General features: G+C 62.2%; 1 protein-coding gene across 1 annotated transcript in view; it reads left to right on the top strand.

Annotated features, from left to right (window-relative positions):
- The window catches only part of ZNF469 (zinc finger protein 469), a 46,782-nt gene that overhangs the window by 16,009 nt on the left and 13,902 nt on the right, over positions 1–16,871 (top strand). The window contains exon 2 of the mRNA XM_041773040.1: positions 14,838–14,907. The gene's annotated coding sequence lies outside the window, so the exon portion shown is untranslated. The remainder of the gene's footprint in view (positions 1–14,837; positions 14,908–16,871) is intronic.

Genomic DNA, 16,871 nt, shown 5'->3' with positions numbered 1-16,871 from the left:
GACTGCGCCGTGTGCACTGCTGCATTGATACAGGGTGGGCGTCTGCAGGCACCCACCACTCTCCCTCCCTCCATGAGGCTTCGGGGGCCAGGCTGTCAGTGCCATTTCGGGGTGCCAGGGTGCTTTGCTTTTATGTCCTACAGTCTCCTCCTTACATAAAAATCAGCGTAGATGTTTTATTTGAGGGGAAAGGACCACCAAGGTGTGCATACAGCGTGGGAGGTGGTGACATGTCCCAGTGAGCCCCCACTGACACCCAGGGCCGGTGCACCCTGACAGCGGCTGGTGCACTCCTGTCCCTGTGACCCCTACAGGACCACAACCGAGCCAGGAGCCCAGTGCTGGTTGCAGGCCGTGACTTGGCAGGTGGGAGTGGCATGGAGACCACAGAGGCTTAGCTGGCCCAGAGGTACCTGGGGCCTCGTGTCCACAGCGTGTGCTCACACCTGGTCCATGGGGCAGCCACATCTGGGAAACCCTGGGGAGCCAGGAGCAGGGTGACACAGCTGTGCATGGGGTCCCTGCCCAGAGAGAGGCCTGTATGGCCTCTGCTCCACATGAGCCTGGGAAGAGGTGTGCCCCGTCCCCAGCACTGCTGCTGCCCAGTGTTGCTGGTTTTGCACGATTCCATGTCCGAGTCGACTACCGTCTCACTGAGAGTCCACCAGGTGTCCAGGCCAGAGTAGATCCCCAACTGCGCCGTCTCTGAGACTCCCTGATGCTCACTGTCATGCTCCCCATTGTTTGCGGGGGGACATTGAGGTGTTGACAGAGGCATCATGACCCACACGGCTGGATTCCATATTTACACCAAAAATTCCACATTTGGAGAGAGTTCCCAGCCACCCCAGCCCCATCAGCAACCCCAAAGTTCAGGCAGTGGTGCCCTGGGCCCTGCAGACGCCCCTGGCTCCAAGCCGCAGAGCCCACTGTTTTGCATGTTGGGACCTTAGCAGTAGAACAGGGGAACCCCACGTGTGTACACACAGCCTGAGTGTGTGCAAATGAACACGCACACAGGCACACCCACACACAACCTGGGCGTGCACACACACAGGTTCACACACACATACACACAGAGCCTGGGCATGCACGTGGCCCCACACACTGGGCACGAATACACACATAGGCTCACACACATACACACACACACATACTGAGCATGCACACACACTCCCACACACAGGCTCACACACACACACAGTCTGGCCATACACACGGACTCGCACACAGGCTCGCACACATACACACACACAGCCTGGATGTGCACACACACTCCCACACACAGGCTCACACACACAGCCTGCATGTACACACGGACTCACACACAGGCTCACACACACACAGCGCCCTGGCTCCTGCCTTCCTCAGAGCGGCCCTGAGGCAGGAACCTTGTATTAGGCACCACCTGCTGGACGGCTAAGGGGACGGGAGGCCAAGGACCTGGTGAGACCCTGGCCCCTGGGAACTGGCCCAGCCCAAGCGCCACCCTACTGGCCAGAGTCCCAGGGCTGGGCAGGCGTGGGTGATACTTCTTCTCATGGGGAAATAGGGTCCCAGAGACATTTTATAACATCACTTTCTAAATATCTAAATTCCTACCTTACGTCTAGGTCAGTCCATGCATCCTGAGGCAGTGATTGATGGATCATTATAAAAATAATAGTAATGTGATAATAACTTTCACTGAGGCATATCACGAGCCAAATGCTTGACAAACACTGTCTGATGTGACCCAACAGATCCCATGAGCAAGGGCAGTTGTCAGACCCATTTACAGCTGGGTAAATGAGGCTCAGAGAGGCTAAGTCAGCTACCTGAGGTCACACAGCAAGGAAATGGTGGTGCCTGCACTTTGACCACAGCTCTCTGCTCCTTCAGGCCCACTCTCCCGGTGGGGGACTGACTGGCCTGTGGCCCCCAGTCCTGAGACGGCCAGGACCCCTCTCTCTGGGTCCATTGCCTTACCCGGTTCACACAGCAGTGGGGGGAGGGCAGAGTGTGGCTTTCTTGTGTATGGAGTGGGGTTCACTCCGCTGCCCTGGAAGAGGAGGGATCCTGGGGACATGATGGGGGGGCGGGGAGCAGATGTGGCCTCTGCTTCCTCTCCATCTCCTGCAGCAAGCACAGGCCCTGGCACCCTCACCCCGCAGCAGCAGGAGGTGCAGGCTAAGCTCCAGGGCAGGGTCACCCAGGCTGGGGCTGAAACACCTGGAGGGTCACCTTCCTGTAGCAAGGTGTGTGCTGCCCCATCCTTCCCTACCTGACGTGCTCCTCACTCATGAGCCTCTAATAATCTGGGCCTCTCCAGTGGTCCCTCCTAGTGGAGTGAGAAGCCCCCAGTGGCCTGGGAGAGCAGGACCTCATTGTGGCAGGTCCCCATGCCCACAGGACCCCGGGCACCCCACCTCATTCGGGGAGGGATCCAGACTGGGTGACTGGAGCCACTGTACCTCTCGGGCTCCTATGTGGGCCTCACCCTTGCAGATCCTCACTCTTGCCTCATCTCCTCAAAGGCCAGAGGGCGGGGATGCCGGTGTCAGGCACCCCACACACTACCAAAGAAAATCACAGTCACGGTGCCTGTTTCGGCCCCTGGCAGATGTCCTGCTTTCTTCCCACTTTGTCTCCAGCTGATGACAGCGAAATGCCCAGAGCGCCGGCAGGGACGGCCCTTCTGCGGGGTCTCAGCCCGCGCCCCCTCTGATGCCAGCAGAGCCAGGGCTTGTCTGGGATCAATACCAACTTCATTCCACTGTGCCCCAGCGGCCCCGTTCCCAGCAGCCCTTCTGCAGAGGCACCTGGGACTGGGCTGGGCCTGCGAGGGGCCATGGCAGGGGTTGCGCAGCCAGAGCCCCCAGAGCATGGCTGGACTTGGAGGTACCTGCCCATAGACGTCCCCCCTGGCTGCCCTAGCCTTAGGTCATTGTGCTGGGAAAAGAAATCCCCTATCTCACCATGACTCAGTTTCCTTGCCTGCAAAACAAGGGGACCCCAGAGAGCCCCCCATGAAATGGGGGTCACAGCTGTGTTCATCCCTTGGTGACACTGGCAGATGGGGTAAGGGGGTCCTGAGACTGGGGTGGCCAGTTACATGAGCAGAGACCAGCCCGTGGCTATCTGGGCACAGAGCTCCAGGTGGACAGAAGGGCTGAGGACTCCGGGGGGTAGGCTGCTGCTGTCTGGTCTGCATCTGTGAGGCTGGCTCTGGTGGCTGGTGGCCTACAGGATGGGGGGTGAGCAGGTGCAGGAGCAGGGAAGCCAGCAGGTGGAGGGGATGGAGGGGAGGGGACAGATGTGAGCCCAAGGATTTGGGCCATAGCAGGCTGGGGAAGAGTGGGCCATTTATGCAGAAGTGAGGGGTGCCACCCTCGTTGGCACCAGGGGAAGGTCCTTCCTGCCTCTTCCAGGTCCTGGGGGCTCCGGGGTCCCTCGGCTGCTGCCACGTTGTTCCATCCCTATGTCCTGTTCCTGCGCCCTGACCCAGGTCACACGCACTCACAACTCCCACTGTCCCCGTCTGCCACAGCACCCCAGCAAGGACAACTCTGGGGGTGGGAGAGCCAGCCAGCCTGACCCAGACCCTTGTATGTGAGCCACTGCAAGGAGAAGACCCGCAAGCGGAGGCTTCCAGAGCCAGAAGCAGCTGGGCTGGGAAGCTTTAGGGGAAGCATTCCAGGCAGAGGACTGGCCAGTGCAAGTGCCCTGAGGTATGTGTGGCCTTGGGCTTTCTAGAAGGCACAGGGGCAGGACCCTGAGGTGCAGGGGCTGTGGACCAGGGCAGAACTTGGTGGAAGGCAGCCTTGTCAGCACCTAGAAAGATCCCTCTGGCTGCTTTGGGGAGGATAGGAAGCCTGACACGGTGTCACTGTCATCCAGGAGGGAGATGCTGGGGGCCTGCAGCCTCTCAGCTGTCCCTCCACCTCACTTGCAGGATGCAGATGGAGCCCCCACCTGAGGGCTCTGTTCCTGCCACATGGCTGAACAGGCCACAGCATGGTCCTCGAACCCCCTCCTCCCTTTCAGTGTCCTGGGGACCCAGTGAGACCCCTTCTGCCCCAGGGAGGGACTCAGTCCTCACCAGGCGGGGCAGCAGATGGTGGGGCAGGGGAGGAGCAGGGTCCACGTGCTGGTTGTTGGCAGTCGGGGTGAGGGCGAGAGGCCACAGGCTTTAGCCCGCCGCCCTTGCAACCACAGCCCAGGGAGGAGCCAGCCCACCCCTCCCCTCCCCAGGGAACCGGCCTGGCTCCTGCCTGAGGCCCCCACCACTCGGCCCACCTCCTATCTGTGCAGCCCCTGTGGCCCAAGCCCTGAGTGCACCCTCTGGGTCTGCTGCCCACAGCTGTGTGATGTGGGTGTGGGCTTCCCGACTCCTGCGGGGGACACACCAGCTCCTTTTTGAGGAAGGATTTCCCGCTCCATGGGGCTTCCGGAAATCCTAAGAACTTTCCAGGGCACAGCCTGTCTTTTGTTAGCTGTGAGGTGAAGAGACCTGTGTTCTGAGGGCCTGACTACCCTACCTGGGGCCCCCAGGGGTGTCAGCCGGGTGGGGTGACATCTGTGTCCCCATCCGCAGTCACGTCCCAGTGCTGGACAGAGGCTCGTGGTTGAGATTCCCGGAGCGAGTGAGGGAGGAACCACGGGGCCGGCGGGTGAGGGCGTCTGTGGGTGGGCACAGCCTGGATTGGGCACCGCCCGACCGCAGAGAGGGCACGGGAGACCCGCCCAGGCCCACCCCGGCTCCCGCGGCTTCAGCCCGCCCAGTAGTTAGTTTGAGCGAGTTTGTAGTCGAAGGTTGAAAATGAGCAGATAGCGCCCTAACGGCTGGGTTTCTGGCCTTTCCTGGGGCTCCAGAGGGCCTGCGGCTGGGCCAGATCACGGGGTGCACAGCCGAGGGACTTGGGAAGCCGCGGGCCCGGGGCCAGTGCAGCCGTGACCCTGCGTGTGCAGCGGGTGCCAGCGGGGTGGCCCCAGGGCCCTCCTGGAAGAAGCACGTGATCTCAGCCCTGTCCAGGCCCCGGGGACCCTGAAGCACGTGCAGGACAGAGCAGCTCGGGCCCCAGGATGAATGGCCGAGCGGGCAGGGCCGGGGCCGAACCAGCATGCCTGGGGGTGCAGGGGGAGGCCGTGGGCAGGACCAGGTGGGCCCCCGGGCCTCTTCCGCCCCTGGCGCCACCCCCACCCAGGGCACCACTGTCCAGTGGCTTTGGCGGGGCAGGCGGCTTCTGGCCTCTGCCCCTGGCAGGCGGAGCAGAGCACATAAAGAGCTGGTAAATTAAAGCCCAGACAGGGCGGCTTTCAGGAGGCTGCGGCCACGAGACCTGGTGGCCCTCCTGTGCCGCAGAGGACATGTCTGCTGACTTTCTATGAAAGGAAAGCTCATCGGGCTGTGCGGAGGCCCCGCGCTGGCCGGGGAGGGGAGGCACCCCTGAGTACCCGTCCCCGGGGCCTAAGCTCACTGCACAGCATGCTGGGCCTCGGTGTCCCCTCTGCACAAGCTGGGGGGTGCTGTGACGGCCGGGGACCAGGAGAGCCAGAGGCGAGGTCGTGGCAGGCATGGGCTCTGTGGCCTTGGCCTCTGTTCCAGCCTCTGTGAAAGGGGGAACAGTGGCAGTGCCAACACAGCTGGGGGCAGAGGGTCGCAGGAGCCGCAGAAGACCCCACTGCTCGGGTCCACACGGAGTGCTTGCAGGATCACAGGCCCTCGAGCGGCTCTGGGGACGGTGGGGAGGGAGCCCAGTCCTGGGGGCCCCCACTCTGCCTTGTGTGCTAGGAGGGCAGGTGATGGGCACCGTCGGGGGAAGCATTGAGAGGCCAGGGTGGCTGGGGGAGGCGAGCTGCTCCCAGGGTCCTTGAAACCCCCCTGGAGGTTGTGGCTGGAGAAATTCTGGGCCCCTTGGTGTCAGGAGTCGGGGGCTCCCTGGGGGGCAGGCAGAGCTGCAGGGCCCTCAGGCTGGCCCCTGGGGTTTATCACCCCCTCGGGAGGGGGAGAGCCCGCATGTCCCCAGGAGGGCAGAAGGCTCTTGTGTCAAGGCCCAGCAGTCGCCGCCCACAGGAGCCTCTGGGTCTGTGGCCCCCAGAGCTCCCGTTACCCACAGGCTTTCCTCGGAGAAACACTGAGTGTTGCCCTTACACGTGAGCATCTGCTGCATATCAGGCAAGAGTATGGGCAAAGGGTGGACACAGCCTGGCCCAGTGGACGGCTGGCAGGGGACAGCACGAGGGAAGTCGTGGGGCCTCAGAAGTCCAGGGAGGCTGTGGGGCTATGAGAGCCGGGACTGGAAAAGCGTCCAGGTGGCAGCTTCAGGAAGAGGATGGTGACAGGGGCAAAGGCCCTGTGGCAGGTGGGAGGATCCAGAGCGAGGCCCATGGAGCAGGGCACCCCCAGGGCTCATCAGGGCCAGAGGCTCACCCAGCACACAGCTCAACACCCCCAGTGGGAGAGTCACCAGCCCACAGGAAAGGCACCTTTGGGAATACCACTCAGAGGGCAGTGGTCAGCTAGATGAGACGGGCCCGAGGACAGCGTGGCCAGGCCACCCGACTGGGGCTGCCCAGAGCCTGGCCAAGACCTCGTGGGGAGGACAGCGGGGCAGCTGGTCCTGGACCCCAGGCAGCCTCCCCAAGAACAGAAGCAAGAAGGTGGCTGCCCTGAGCTGTGACAAGGAGGCTCCCACCCCAGGTGTGGCCTTGAAAGGGTCACTTTTCCTGTCAGGGCCCATGTCTCTCATCTGAGCAACGGGGAGAATGGAGGAACCAGACCCTCCTGGGATCCCCCAGGCCTCCTGGCCTCCTCCCAGGGACCCACCTGGCCTCCTCCCCAAGACCTCCTGGCCTCCCCCCAGGAACCCTCCTGGCCTCCACCCAGGGACCCTCCCAGCCTCCCCCCAGGGACCCTTCTGGCTTCCCCCCCAGGACCCTTCTGGCCTCCCCAAGACCCTCCCAACCTCCTCCCGGGGACCCTCCTGGCCTCTTCCCCAGGGACCCTCCTGACCTCCACCCAGGGACCCTCCCAGCCTTCCCCCAGGGACCCTCCTGGCCTCCCCCCAGGAACCCTCCTGGCCTCCCCCCAGGAACCCTCCTGGCCTCTTCCCCAGGGACCCTCCTGGCCTCTTCCCCAGGGACCCTCCTGGCCTCTTCCCCAGGGACCCTCCTGGCCTCTTCCCCAGGGACCCTCCTGGCCTCCACCCAGGGACCCTCCCAGCCTTCCCCCAGGGACCCTCCTGGCCTCCCCCCAGGAACCCTCCTGGCCTCCCCCCAGGAACCCTCCTGGCCTCCACCCAGGGACCCTCCCAGCCTTCCCCCAGGGACCCTCCTGGCCTCCACCCAGGGACCCTCCCAGCCTTCCCCCAGGGACCCTCCTGGCCTCCACCCAGGGACCCTCCCAGCCTTCCCCCAGGGACCCTCCCAGCCTTCCCCCAGGGACCCTCCCAGCCTTCCCCCAGGGACCCTCCTGGCCTCTTCCCCAGGGACCCTCCTGGCCTCTTCCCCAGGGACCCTCCTGGCCTCTTCCCCAGGGACCCTCCTGGCCTCCACGCCAGCCTTCCCCCAGGGACCCTCCTGGCCTCCCCCCTAGGACCCTCTTCCAGCAGGAATTCCAACTATTCAGCACCATCTGCGAACACAGACCCAGCTTGTCCCAGCGGGCAGCAAGAGGCCACAAGATGGTGGACAGAGCTCGAAAGTGTCATAAGCCCCGGCCCCCCACATGGCCCCCATGACCTTGAGCCCACCCCCTATACTCTGAGCCTCAGTTTCAGCTCCTGTAAACTGGGGTTCAGTGCCTATTTCCCACAGCTACGGCCGAGGGGCCCAGGGTGCGACGGGCAACTCACTGGGTAGGTTGCCTGCAAATGCCTCCCCTAGCCCACAGTCTGCACCCACTTAGGTCCCGCATCCCCCCAACGGGTCCCAGCTGTGGAGGCGAGTTACCCTGACTCAGCAGGACCTGAGCACTCAGGGCCCCTCCCCAACCCAGCTGCCCACCAGCGTGCTGCTAATCCTTTCCTCTTTGGAAAGTGAAATTATAATCACTTTTAATTGAAAAAGGAGGTTGATAGGATCCTGAACCTGACAGGAGTAATTAACGCAGCCACCGGGCCTCCAGGGAAGCTCATTCATCACGTCACTCAGGAGACAGCTCATTAAACCCCGCTGTCCCCACGTCCCCAGCACCGAGGGGAGAAGGACTCCTGTGGAGGCCTCGCTCAGCACCGGATCCCTCTGTCCACAAACGTCTAAGGTCTCCCGGCCTTCCCTGGGGGTGTCAGGGTGCTGGTGGGAATCCCGCAGCCATCTGCCAGCTCACGACCCTCCCTCAGCCTCAGCTTCCTCGTCTGTGAACCTGGCCCTCGAGGGCAGCCCCACTGGCTGGAAGCAGAGAGGACGGACCCCCGGCCCGGGGTAGCAGGAGCCAGGCCCAGGCCAGCCAGCTCCCCCGCACCGGGGCCTACCCATTCCAGGGTCAGCGCCCAGCTCCGGGGTCTCTCTCTAACCGGGACCTGACTTCCGTGACCACAGGGCTTCTCCCTATGCCACAGTCAGGGTCACACAGAGCAGGTGATAGCCTGCAAGTTTCCCGAGGCCCAGAGGGTCTGGGTGACCCCCAAACTGTCCTTCCAGATCCTCTGCCCACCACTGGCCACAAACTCTGGGGACCGCTTGTGCCCTAAAGCCCCCAGGAAAGTGAGAGCTAACAATGGACTTTTATCACCAGCAGTTGCGGGCTGAGTTGTCTGCAAGAAGGGACGATGACCATCTATCTTTCCCCCATAATCAGAGCCTTGGGAAACTTTGAACACCCTGTACCCTAGAGGCCTTCCCGGGGGGCCAAGGCCAGCTGGGGGGGCAGTGAGCTTCCTACCCCACCCCATGCTGGGGCCCTGATGTGGGTCGTGGGGAAGGACAGCTACCAAGTCTCCAGGAGGGGATGTCCACTCCCACAGAGTGCAGGGGGACTTCAGGTCTGCAACCGTGGTGGGGACTGAGGGCTCCAGGTACCTCCCAGCTTCCTTCTCTGCCTTCTGGCTGCTGTTCCCTGCCTGGCTGGCAGGGACGGGGTCCATCAGGCTGGCAGCCCCCACATGGGGGGCAGGCCTAGCTGGTGCCAGTCCTTCTCCAGACCAGCGGCTCAGCACCCAGTGTGTCTTCCCTCCTCTGGGGGGCCAGGAGCAGGGACCCCACCCCAGCCCCCACTCCTGCCAACAGCAGCTTCCAGCTTCACTGGAATGTTACCCCTGCCAGGAGCCCAGGCCTGGCCGCTGTGTGGCCTCGAGCAAGCCAGCACCCTCTCTGAGCAGCAGCTCCCCGTCTATGAGGGGAGCACAGTAAACCAGGTGCCCCCACAGGTCCTCATTCTAGAATCATAGAATCACAAGGCCAAGCCACTCACTAGGCTTTAGTTTTCTTTTTCTTCTTTTTTTTTTTTTTTTAGGCTTTAGTTTTCGACTGTTAGTGCATCCTAACCACATCCTGACCCGCTGCCCTGGGGGAGCTGCCTTTCAGCTTTGGGGCAGCAGGCACTTGTTCCATACACCCCTGGCATGGCTGGTGGCTTCCTGGGGCCACTGAATCCCAGTGTGACTCCAGCGTGCCCAACCCCAGCAGGGAGGGCCCCAAAAGGTTGCCACCACCCCCACGGTCCCTTGTCCCTCTCAGCCGGTCAAGGAATAGGTCAGGGGCCAGCCAGAGTATGCCAGGTCGATCTAGGTACAGTGTTAACATGTAGGATATAGGATGCGCTCCCCAAACCAAGTGTTGGCTTTGCCACCAGACATTCCTGCCCTCGGGTGCCAGGGCAGAGGTGGAGAGCCCAGAGCACCGTCAGTGCCTCCTGCCTGCTGGCGCCTCCCAGAGGAACGGGGTCCAGGGCCTGAGAGCGTGAGGCACCCCCCACAGCCTTGTGGAGGGCCCATGGGAACCCGGGTGCATGCATATGTAGAGGTGTACACGTATGTGGGGTGGGGGTGTGCTGAGAGGGGGATCTGACCCATCTCACAGACAGCCTGAGGACTGCAAGGGCTAGGCAGACCCAGGCCCTCTGCAGCCTCTGCTGGACCCTGAGAGTGGGGCCTAGACCTCATGCTGCCTGCAGTGGAGGTTGGGCAGTATAGCAGTATGCCTCGGAGGGCCAGAGAGTGACCTCGGGCAGTGGCCGTGCTAACTCCATGGTCAGGGAGGACTTCCTGGAGGAGGTGGCGTTGGAGCTACACCAGGAGAAGAGGGAAAGGAGACACATCCTGGGAAGGAAATGACCAGTGCGGGAGGCGGGAGCTGGCCTGGTGTGCAGTGATGCGGAGGGTGGCAGAGCGCGAGCAGGTGCCAGGGAGGGGGTGGGGTGAGAGCAGAGGGCAGCAGGGCAGCAAGAGCAGGGCAGTGTGGTGTATGTACAGATCTCTCAGCCATGTGGCACCTGAACCAGGAGCTTAGACACGAAGGCACAGGATTCCCTATAGCCCCTGGCGCCTGGGTCCCCAGCAGGCTGCCCTCTAGAAGACTTTCAATTCCCCAGCCTCCCTCTGTGGCCCTTCCCTGCCCCACCTGTAGGGGATGGTGTGGTCACTCCCATCCTGCAGGTGAGGGCTCAGAGGTCCCTAGAGAGACAGCCAGGCTCCTGCCATCTGGGACTGCTGGTGCCTGGGGTTCTAGAGGGCACCCGTCAGCGCGGGCATTCATCAGGGACCACCCCAGCCAGCACAACCCCATCACAGGCTGGTCAGACCCTGCCAGTCCCTGCCTGGGACCCCAGGGCTCCCACTTCTCCGGGGGCCAGGTGTGCTGCCCTGCCCAGAGGAGGGGGCGTGCAGTCTGGGAGGGGCCAGGGCTCGTCTGACCAGCGGACACCTAAAGTCGGGGAGCTGAACAGCTGCTGCCAGGAGTATTCTTGGCGGAACAAAAGGCCAGGACCGGGGGCCTATCTGTGCCACAGGGTGGGTGACAGCTCTGTCCCACAGCAAGGGTCCCTGCCCCCTGCAAGGGTCCCCCCACCCGCCCCCTCCCTGTCATTTTCGAAGACCTCATCTTCTCCCCACGTGCTGCTCTTATCTCCCTCCTGTTAAAGGATCTCAAATATGCACCCCAATAAGGCGGACAAACACGCTTCCCGGCCCCTTGCAACGCCTGCGTCCACTTTCCCCAAAGTAATTAAGATAAATGCAGCCGATAATTTGCACTGTATTCTTAAGCGTACCCTCGGGCCGTATCATAGATATAATTCCACCTGCACGGGTTTATCTGAGTGCTCGGGTAACAGATAGTTTTTAAGCGAAGCGGCGGCGTTTGAAGGAAAAGGAAAGGAGAGTATTTGTGGAAGGAATGTCACCGGGAGCCACGCCGTAGCACCTGGAGCCCCAGCTGGTGACGGGCAGCCCCGGCATGGCTCAGACCACTGCGCTCGGTCCCCCAGCACTCGGGGCGCGCCCGGCTGCTCAGCCGCCCGGGACAGGGGCTGGGACAGGCGTGGGCACTGGTGGTGTGGCCTCTGCAGGCAGGGTCTGGGCCTGGGGGCGGGTGGGGTGGCCCTGCTGCTCGTGGAGGACCTGGAGCCACAGGCCACACCCCACAGAGCAGGCAGCAGGGTCCCTGCCTGCCTGTCCACTGCTCTGTACCCCGGGGAGTGGCCACAAGCCAGGAGCGGGGCGCACTCAGGCAGGCGGGCAGCAGGGCCAGGGGCTGGGGCAGAGACAGAGCAGGGACCGGCAGGCAGGTGCCTCCCTGCCTGTGGTGTGGGGGTGATGGGGGTGGATGAGGGGAGCCCCAGTCTCCGACGATGTGCTTGAGAGGCTCTGCACCGCCTGTCAGGCCCCGTGCCCTCACTGGACCTGCTCCCACCTTTTGCCGCATCACGGAAGCTGCTGCTACATGTTCTGTCCTGGCCCCCAGCACCCCCGCACCTGCCTGTGCCTCCCTCAGCTGCCCCACCGGGTGAGAGGCCTATTTCCCGTCTGTCATCTGTGAGGGGAGGATACAGGATAGCACAGGCCTCTCAGGGCGGCCTGGAGACCACGTGGGGAAAGGTGCACAAAGCACCAGGACAGGGTCTCGGGGGCTGAGGGCGCCGTGCAGAGGGCTGGCACAGGAACCTGTGTTGGCGGCCTTGTATGCATGTCCCGACCCGCCTGACCCCACCCCCCAGCTCATCCTACCACTGGCTGACGGTTCTGGAACTCCAGGTGAGGGCGGGCTGGGGTGCACAGAGTACCCAGGAAGGGGCTCACCCCTGGGCACAGCTACCTGGGCACAGTCTACCCCTTGTCCCTCCCAAAGTACCCCCCCTCTGAGGCCACCACACTGCACCTGACAGCCAGAACGAGGGGACAGGAGGCCAGATAGCTCTGACAGCTGAGGAGATCGCCAGTAACTGCGGGCTAACCAGTATCTCACAGGTGGATACACTTGCAACCAGGAGGGCTTCTGGGAAGAGGTGGACAGGAGAGGACCACGGAGTGCAGACCTTCTCAGGTGCCTCCTGTGTACTGGTCTGCATGGAAGATGGGATGTCCACCACCCCCTGACGTCAGGACTCTGACGGTCCGTAGTTTACAGGCAAGGGATGGTGGGCTGGCCCCACTGACCCCATCATGCATAATCTCCCTCGAAGTGGATGGGAAAGAAAGGAAGAAGGCATCCTGGAGGGCGGATGGGGGTCTCAGGAGGAATGGCCAGAGGAGGAAGGGACAGGAGAGCTCTCAGTGGACAGAGGAGCCAGGATAAAATAGGGCAAATAGAATGAGGAGGGGGAGGAGGAGCAGGAGCAGAGGCCAGATACCCTGCAAGGGCTTGAGGGGTCATGGGGGGGGTCCCGGGAGGGTAAGGATCCAGGCCTATGGCAGGACCACCTCTCACCAGGAGCCACTGCCCCACACCCTGGCCAGAGCCAGCTGGCACGACCATGGTCTTGAGTTACCCAGGCAAGGGGCCGGGTAGTGTTTCTGAGGGAAAAGGAGGTGCCCGCACTCCTGGGGGTTCCCTGGGGCAGACTGCATGTGAGAGATCGGATCTCCTGACTTCAAAGGGGCCCAAGCCCGCTGAAACCCACACCAATGCACACCGAGGGGCCTTGCCAAGAGCCCAGGGCAGGGGCAGGAAACCGAGACCCTGGGCATGCACACTGCCCCGCCCAGCCCACAGCCTAAGCCCCATGGGTGCCGTGGGCATAGAGCACCCTTGGCTCCTACAGGCAGAATGTCTGGCCCCTGTCCTGGGGCCAAGTAAAGAGGGTGCTGGGTGGCTCAGCTCTGCCCATAGGCTCAGCGCCCCCAGAGGGGAAGGGGTCGCTGGGACGGGGCCCACAGTGCAGAGCACGGTCTCCAGCGGGCCTGCTTCTCATCACCACGCTCCACCATGTGCTGTGACGGACAAACCGTGCCACCTTCTGTAGTTGTCTGACTGCCCAACAGACTCCAAGAGGCAGACACAGGAACCACCTCACATGGCATCTGGCACAAATATAAATATGTCTGAACAAATGTGTGGCCGCACGGAAAGGTGTCATGATGGCTCTGCATTGGGCCAGCCTGACAGCTCTGGGGCCAGGCACACTTCCTGCTCGGGTGCAGGACTCAGATCAGAGCCTGGGATCACAGGAGGAATTTGAGGCGTGTAGGCAGGCAGATGAGCTGCCATTGCTGTGTGACAAATGGCAGTGGGAAGCAACAACCATCTGCTCTCTCAGTTTCCAAGGTTGGAAATCCAGAAGAGGCACAGCGGGGCGGGCTGGCGCAAGGCCTCCCTGGAGGTCATGCTGGCAGGTTGGGGCAGCCGACTTATCTGGAGGCCCGAGTGGGGCTGGGGAGCCACGTCCCCCATGGCTGCTCACACAGCTGCAGGCAGGAGGCCTCACACGCTCAGTGTCCTGCAATGTGGCTGCCAGTGGATCCCCAGTGGGCAGCTGACTGCAAGCAGGATGGAAGCCCTGGGGCCTCATATGACCTGATTTCTAAAGCTGGACACCCTCGATTGCCCCCTATTCTGAACATTAGCGAGCACTGAGTCCAGACAACGTTGAATGGGAGGGAAAAGCAGAGAATTTGTGGCTGTATTTTGTAGCCTCCACGGGGCTGCTTTGCCAGGCTCTCTCCAGATCTCCCCACCTTTTGACCGCCATCTCTTCTTCAATGTTATCACCTGCAGGCTCTTTGTCACCCTGCTGTTTGTGAGGGCTGTGGGGGGCGGGGGCGCCACAGGCATTGTCCGTTCATCCTGCGGAATATCCCGTAGCTGCGTGTGGGTGGAGAGAGTAGCAGGCAGACGCATACACAGCAGGCTCCTTGGGGAGTCCCGTGCAATTGTGTCCAAAATATGTTGTCAAGGGTAAATAGGAAGGAAGGGGACGCTGAGTGTGGCAGACCATCATTGGTTGAAGAAAGGGGGGAAATGTGAACATTACTCATATTTGTTGGTATTTACATCAGGACGCTCTGGAAGGGAACACACGCACCTGCCCCCAGTGCTGACTCAGCAGGACACGAGGCAGAGGGCACCCGGGGCCCGGGCCCGGCATGAGGCTTCTCTCTGCAGACCTTTGAGCATCATCTCAGGGTTGGAAACCACATAGATGTATCCTCTCTGCACACATTTCCTAACAGAAGGAGATATAAAGTAATCATCAGAGCTGGGGAAATGCAGGCAGCTGACCCCAGCCCTGCAGGGACCCCCAGGCTCAGCCTCTCAAGCTCACCCATCTCCCCACGGCCTCCCTGGCAGCCCGGCTGGCTCTGCACACATGGGCGGGGTTGGGGGGGACCCTACTCGGAGCCACTCCCTCCAGCCAGCTCCTCTGGGGCTCTCCACCCCAGCCACACACCACATGGATTCTGACACACTTTTCGTTCTCTCAGCAGCCAAGAAATCCTCATTCCTCAGGAAACTGACCTGCGCAGCCTCCCAGCTGAGGGCCTGACTCCCCAGGTATGTAGCTGAGGACAGCTGGACGCTGTCAGGCCTGCACCTGGCCAGCTCCCTCCATCTCCCCACCCTACCTCCCCGAGAGACCTTCCCCCAAATTCTGCTGTCGGGAGTGGCCACGGGGCTCCAAACCACAGCCCTGAGCCCGGGAGGGGGTGTGGGCAGCAGGGCATCAGCAGCCAGGCCCCTCCTTCTACAACATCTCCACGGCATCTACCTGTGCCAGCGATGGAACAGTTAGGGTTTTAATCAGGAAAATATGTCGGTTCCCAAACGCTTTCTGTTAGATGTCTCAGGAGGAGGCATTGGCTTATCTCACCCCCTGCCATGACCCTCTGAAAAGGTTCTGGTATTACCAGGTCACAGAGGGAGAGACCAAGGCTAAGGGAGGCTGGATGGCATGCCATCATGGGGCGGGGGATCTGAGCAGGGGCTGCTGACCCTGTCGGCCCCTCACCACCCACTCACCCTGCCCTGTGGACACAGCTTGGGGCCTGGGTCTGCAGGGCCTTCATGCTATCGCTCCTCCAACCTCACCTGCCACCCTCTGGAAGCCACACCAGTGTCCCAGGGGCTGGCGGGCTCAGGGCTGTGAGGAAGGCCCCATGAGGTCAGAGGCGCTTACTCACCCATCCACACACCTGATCCCATGGGCCTCAAGGCCTTTCGCCCTGGAAGCCCTGGGCCTGGGGCTGGTGCTGGATCAGCCTGAGTCCTGCCCCCTTGGGCTGTCTGGGAGCTCAGGAGGGGAGGTCCCACAGCCCAGAGCCCTTCTCCACTCCTAATGGAGGCAGACACCAGCCCCTGGGGGTTCTGGACAGCCACCCTGAAAATGGGGACACGCTCTGGCTGTGAGGTGTCCCTGCCGTCGACGGCAGTTGGTGGGGGTACCTCAAGAGATGCCCTGGCCGGGGTCAGAATGTGCAGAGACGGTGCCACACACTTGCCCATTGAGTTCACTGGCTGCTCACTGTGGGCCCCACTTCACATCCTCCAGGGGCCACACTGTCACAAGTGGCCCCATTTCACATCCTACAGGGGCCGATCTAGCTCCATTGGTCGCTTCCCAGGACGCAGGACCCTTCCTAAGTGTCCCCAAGCTGCCCTGTACCTGCCTATGCCCACAGTCCCAACTCCTGGGTGCCCTCTCCATCCTGGTACCCTAAGGCTGGCCATCTGCACCAGCAGAGCCAATGCCACCTCCTCCAGGAAGCTTCCTTTGATCCCACAAGATGGCCAAGCACCCCAGCCACAGTTGGTGAGCTCAGGCCTCACAAAGGCAGCAGGAGGGAGTCTGCTCAGCAGTAGCATGAGTCACTGCTGCTCACATCTAGTGACCACATGGAGCCATGTGGCCAAGCCTGCTGGCAGAGGAACAGGCTGGGACAGGCTGGGATGGCCCTTCTACCCCCCAGCGCCCCAGAGGGAGTCTTCGGAGCAGAGCTTGGGGACACTGGTGCCCAGAGTGAGGACCATGCCCTGTGGCTGCGGAGCCCCCAAGAGCAAGTGGGGCTGTGGGACCAGAAGCTTCTGCTCCCCCTTAAACCCCACAAAGGATGCCCAGGTAACCCAGCTCCTGGGTGGTACCACAGCCTGGGTGGGGTGGGGGGCGGCCAACAGACCCAGACTCTCACTGGGCCCTAGGAAGCCTAGAAGAAGCACTTGGAAGTCCATCAACCATTGAACCTTAAGAGAGGACCCCGTGGGGGCATCACCATGAGCCATCCCTGCAAGGCTGAGGGTGTGGAAGCTGACCTTTCCCAGCCATGAGTGCCACTGTGTGTGAAATCCCAGACCCTGGCAGGGCCAAGGTGCCGACTCCCTGCCCCCGGGGGCCCGGGATCCACGTACACAGAACTAAGCAACCACTCGAGCAGCACCCCTTCTTTGAGGGGCCTGTCCTGCATCTGGGGCACAGTGACCAATGTCATCTGCAGTGGCACCAGCCGGGGGACTCCACCAAGACC

Source organism: Vulpes lagopus, chromosome 10, assembly GCF_018345385.1.
Source record: "Vulpes lagopus strain Blue_001 chromosome 10, ASM1834538v1, whole genome shotgun sequence".
NCBI lineage: Eukaryota > Metazoa > Chordata > Mammalia > Carnivora > Canidae > Vulpes > Vulpes lagopus.
Note: the sequence above shows the minus strand (reverse complement) of the source record. Positions and strands in the feature narration are given on the sequence as shown.